Raw genomic sequence first — 6,044 nt, forward strand, 5'->3', positions numbered from 1 at the left:
TTAACATGACAACATGTTCCTGCCAAAGGTCCAACGTGTACAGCCAATAAGATGTGGCGTACAGCGTGTACAGCCAATAAGATGTGGCGTACAGTGTGTACAGCCAAAAAATTATTGTGTAATTAACTAGCAGCAGAGGATCGCATCATGTTCATTGGATTACATTATATCAATGACTATATCATCTTATCATTGGCTACTCAAAGGTTCTGTGTTGATCACGTATCCAGGGGTGGCTGGTGTCACTATAAATCAGAGGATGGGCCCATAGTAACGTCTGGAACCGGGATGAAATGGATCGGAATTCAAACACATCCAACACGCGGTTTCCGTTTCACTACGAGCCGTCCTCCCATCACCAGCCTCCTCTGTCTGTATCACTCATGATATTTCAGAGTGGTTAAATAACAGTTAAACAACACTACCGGTGATGACACGAGGTTCTACGTCTCAAATGGCATCCTATGCCCTCTATCGTCCACTACTTCTGACTAGGACCCTTAGAGATCTAGTCCAAAAAAGTAGTGCGCTACATAGGGAATAGGGTGCCATTTGGGGATACATAAACCACACCAATGAGCGTTATTGTTACTTTGATGGAAAGTTGAAACAGACAACAGTGACACATTACGAGCAACACTGTGCTACAGGCATGGATTGTAGCCAAAGGCACTTGGCAACAACAAAACAGAAAAGAAGAAAGTGACTGTTGTTGACAACACAAATACAATGGAAGAGTGGACGCAACAAACACGACAAACACTTCTTCCTGTCCCCTCAAGCCGTTACTTTCACCTCATGTTCTCGTTTATATCAATAATTGTTTAAATAGCAAAGCTTTGATACACGATGAGGACGTGCACGATGAGGCTACCGGTATATCAATCAACCTGATCGAGCCATCCGTTAGTTTCTTGATATGGTGTTAATGTAAAACATTTATTTAAACAATGTGTGACAACTCCCCACTGTGGATTAAAACACTAGTATTGGTGTTGTGGTGACCGTAAAGCCTTCAGCATGAGTTCAGACCCCCTCTCTACCTTGGTTAGGGCCTGGTGATGACCGTAGAGCCTTCAGCATGGGTTCAGACCCCCTCTCTACCTTGGTTAGGGCCTGGTGATGACCGTACAGCCTTCAGCATGAGTTCAGACCCCCTCTCTACCTTGGTTAGGGCCTGGTGATGACCGTAGAGCCTTCAGCATGGGTTCAGACCCCCTCTCTACCTTGGTTAGGGCCTGGTGATGACCGTACAGCCTTCAGCATGAGTTCAGACCCCTCTATACCTTGGTTAGGGCCTGGTGATGACCGTACAGCCTTCAGCATGGGTTCAGACCGCCTCTCTACCTTGGTTAGGGCCTGGTGATGACCGTAAAGCACTAAGCATGGGTTCAGACCCCCTCTCTACCTTGGTTAGGTCCTGGTGATGACCGTACAGCCTTCAGCATGGGTTCAGACCCCCTCTCTACCTTGGTTAGGGCCTGGTGATGACCGTACAGCCTTCAGCATGGGGTCAGACCCCCTCTCTACCTTGGTTAGGGCCTGGTGATGACCGTAGAGCCTTCAGCATGGGTTCAGACCCCCTCTCTACCTTGGTTAGGGCCTGGTGATGACCGTACAGCCTTCAGCATGGGTTCAGACCCCCTCTCTACCTTGGTTAGGGCCTGGTGATGACCGTAGAGCCTTCAGCATGGGTTCAGACCCGTACAGCCTCTCTATCTTGATTAGGGCCTGGTGATGACCGTACAGACTTAAGCATGGGTTCAGACCCCCTCTCTACCTTGGTTAGGGCCTGGTGATGACCGTAGAGCCTTCAGCATGGGTTCAGACCCCCTCTCTACCTTGGTTAGGGCCTGGTGATGACCGTAGAGCCTTCAGCATGAGTTCAGACCCCCTCTCTACCTTGGTTAGGGCCTGGTGATGACCGTACAGCCTTCAGCATGGGTTCAGACCCCCTCTCTACCTTGGTTAGGGCCTGGTGATGACCGTACAGCCTTCAGCATGGGTTCAGACCCCCTCTCTACCTTGGTTAGAGCCTGGTGATGATCGTACAGCCTTCAGCATGGGTTCAGACCCCCTCTCTACCTTGGTTAGGGCCTGGTGATGACCGTACAGACTTCAGCATGGGTTCAGACCCCCTCTCTACCTTGGTTAGGGCCTGGTGGTGACCGTACAGCCTTCAGCATGGGTTCAGACCCCCTCTCTACCTTGGTTAGGGCCTGGTGATGACCGTACAGCCTTCAGCATGGGTTCAGACCCCCTCTCTACCTTGGTTAGGGCCTGGTGATGACCGTACATCCTTCAGCATGGGTTCAGACCCCCTCTCTACCTTGGTTAGGGTCTGGTGATGACCGTACAGCCTCCAGCATGGGTTCAGACCCCCTCTCTACCTTGGTTAGGGCCTGGTGATGACCGTACAGCCTCCAGCATGGGTTCAGACCCCCTCTCTACCTTGGTTAGGGCCTGGTGATGACCGTACAGACTTCAGCATGGGTTCAGACCCCCTCTCTACCTTGGTTAGGGCCTGGTGGTGACCGTACAGCCTTCAGCATGGGTTCAGACCCCCTCTCTACCTTGGTTAGGGCCTGGTGATGACCGTACAGACTTCAGCATGGGTTCAGACCCCCTCTCTACCTTGGTTAGGGCCTGGTGATGACCGTACAGCCTCCAGCATGGGCTCAGACCCCCTCTCTACCTTGGTTAGGGCCTGGTGATGACCGTACAGCCTCCAGCATGGGTTCAGACCCCCTCTCTACCTTGGTTAGGGCCTGGTGGTGACCGTACAGCCTTCAGCATGGGTTCAGACCCCCTCTCTACCTTGGTTAGGGCCTGGTGATGACCGTACAGAATTCAGCATGGGTTCAGACCCCCTCTCTACCTTGGTTAGGGCCTGGTGATGACCGTACAGCCTTCAGCATGAGTTCAGACCCCCTCTCTACCTTGGTTAGGGCCTGGTGATGACCGTACAGACTTCAGCATGGGTTCAGACCCCCTCTCTACCTTGGTTAGGGCCTGGTGGTGACCGTACAGCCTTCAGCATGGGTTCAGACCCCCTCTCTACCTTGGTTAGGGCCTGGTGATGACCGTACAGACTTCAGCATGGGTTCAGACCCCCTCTCTACCTTGGTTAGGGCCTGGTGATGACCGTACAGCCTCCAGCATGGGCTCAGACCCCCTCTCTACCTTGGTTAGGGCCTGGTGATGACCGTACAGCCTCCAGCATGGGTTCAGACCCCCTCTCTACCTTGGTTAGGGCCTGGTGGTGACCGTACAGCCTTCAGCATGGGTTCAGACCCCCTCTCTACCTTGGTTAGGGCCTGGTGATGACCGTACAGAATTCAGCATGGGTTCAGACCCCCTCTCTACCTTGGTTAGGGCCTGGTGATGACCGTACAGCCTTCAGCATGAGTTCAGACCCCCTCTCTACCTTGGTTAGGGCCTGGTGATGACCGTACAGCCTTCAGCATGGGTTCAGACCCGTACAGCCTCTCTATCTTGATTAGGGCCTGGTGATGACCGTACAGACTTAAGCATGGGTTCAGACCCCCTCTCTACCTTGGTTAGGGCCTGGTGATGACCGTACAGCCTTCAGCATGAGTTCAGACCCCCTCTCTACCTTGGTTAGGGCCTGGTGATGACCGTACAGACTTCAGCATGGGTTCAGACCCCCTCTCTACCTTGGTTAGGGCCTGGTGATGACCGTACAGCCTCCAGCATGGGCTCAGACCCCCTCTCTACCTTGGTTAGGGCCTGGTGATGACCGTACAGCCTCCAGCATGGGTTCAGACCCCCTCTCTACCTTGGTTAGGGCCTGGTGGTGACCGTACAGCCTTCAGCATGGGTTCAGACCCCCTCTCTACCTTGGTTAGGGCCTGGTGATGACCGTACAGAATTCAGCATGGGTTCAGACCCCCTCTCTACCTTGGTTAGGGCCTGGTGATGACCGTACAGCCTTCAGCATGAGTTCAGACCCCCTCTCTACCTTGGTTAGGGCCTGGTGATGACCGTACAGCCTTCAGCATGGGTTCAGACTACCTTGGTTAGGGCCAGCCTACAGCCTTCAGCTATCTTGATTAGGGCCTGGTGATGACCGTACAGCCTTCAGCATGAGTTCAGACCCCCTCTCTACCTTGGTTAGGGCCTGGTGATGACCGTACAGCCTTCAGCATGGGTTCAGACCCGTACAGCCTCTCTATCTTGATTAGGGCCTGGTGATGACCGTACAGACTTAAGCATGGGTTCAGACCCCCTCTCTACCTTGGTTAGGGCCTGGTGATGACCGTACAGCCTTCAGCTCTACTGGATAACACTATGCTCCTATACTGCCACTGGTTTGTATGTGAACAGATGAACTAGCCACAGACAGTTAGCACAGCCTTAGACAACCATAAAAGACACAGTACCCATCACCCAACACGCACGTTCTAACACAAAGAACCATGGCTGAGCCTGGGAGACAATAACGAGCCACGCACAATGTAATACTCAGATTCATTGATATAGTGTTTTGTTTGGCTTTTCTCACATCATCATGGTAGAGAGAGAGTTACTAAACGTTTATTCCAAGTACATTTAACTAAGGACTTTTAATTTGTAAAGATAATCTTTTAGGCCTAAAAGAAAAAAAGACAACCCTGCAGTACATGAAACTTGAAAACAGTTCCAGAAAAAACACTCATTCAGAGTAAACGTGTCAGGAATATCATACTCCCTTCTTGTCCAGTCTCTAATTCATCTCAGAAATGAACACACCACATAAACAAATGAATGGATGTCAATGGGCTAAAAACCTACGGATGGAAACAGTGACTCACGACACAGCACGGACCTACAGCATGAGCTACAGCATGCACACAGCATGCACGGACCTACAGCATGAGCTACAGCATGCACACAGCATGCACGGACCTACAGCATGAGCTACAGCATGCACACAGCATGCACAGACCTACAGCATGAGGATTGTTCTGACACAAAACAAAGGGGTCTTCACGAATAATAGTGCGGTCGAATCTGTTTAATTAGTATCTTAATATTTAAATAGTTAAATTGTTTGCATATCTTTATGGATAAAATGTCAATGATAATCAATTATACAAAAACAACTATAACATTAATATGAATTTTCTTTGTTTATTTTTGTTTTTAAATCAGAAAACATACTAGTGTGTTTATAGCAGAAACAACTACTTAAATGTCCTATTTGAGTCAAACGAAAGATACCTTTAATAGAAAATGACTTGAGTATAAAAGTATCTGTTTTTAAAATGTACTTTAAGTACAATGGTGGGAAAAAGTACTAAACTGGTAGGATATAAATCAAATTCCTGACGGTATGATTTTCTCTCAAGTTTTTTTTAATTTACAGATCAGAAGCAGTAGAGATGACCAGGGATGTTCTCTGTTTAGTGAGTCCTCCAGATCAGAGGCAGTAGGGATGACCAGGGATGTTCTCTGTTTAGTGAGTCCTCCAGATCAGAGGCAGTAGGGATGACCAGGGATGTTCTCTGTTTAGTGAGTCCTCCAGATCAGAGGCAGTAGGGATGACCAGGGATGTTCTCTGTTTAGTGAGAGGCAGTAGGGATGACAACACCTGCTCTTGATAAGTGTGTGAATGGGACCATACTGCTGTCCTGCTTGAGAATGCTAAATGTAACGAGTACTTTTGGGTGTCAGGGGGAAATATATGAGAATAAAAAGTACATTATTTTATTTTGGAATGTAGTGAGGTAAAAATAAAAGTTGTCAAAAAATATAAATAGTAAAGTACAGATACCCCCCCCCAAAAAACTACTTGAGTAGTACTTTAAAGTATTTTTTTTATTACTTAAGTACTTTAAACCACTTCAGTTCAGAAAATACTTCAACCAAAAAAAAAACACCACACACACCAAGGGGTAATAAATCTAACAGCCCTTCTCCAGGTTTGTACCCGTTGATTTGATTACCACCGTGGCCTCCAGCCAACGGATGAACCAGTTTATTTTAAGGGAAAATGACAGAGATGTTTATACCGATCGCTGAAAGAGTATCTGTTAACCTTG

Source organism: Oncorhynchus clarkii, chromosome 1 (genome assembly GCF_045791955.1).
Source record: "Oncorhynchus clarkii lewisi isolate Uvic-CL-2024 chromosome 1, UVic_Ocla_1.0, whole genome shotgun sequence".
Classification (NCBI taxonomy): domain Eukaryota; kingdom Metazoa; phylum Chordata; class Actinopteri; order Salmoniformes; family Salmonidae; genus Oncorhynchus; species Oncorhynchus clarkii.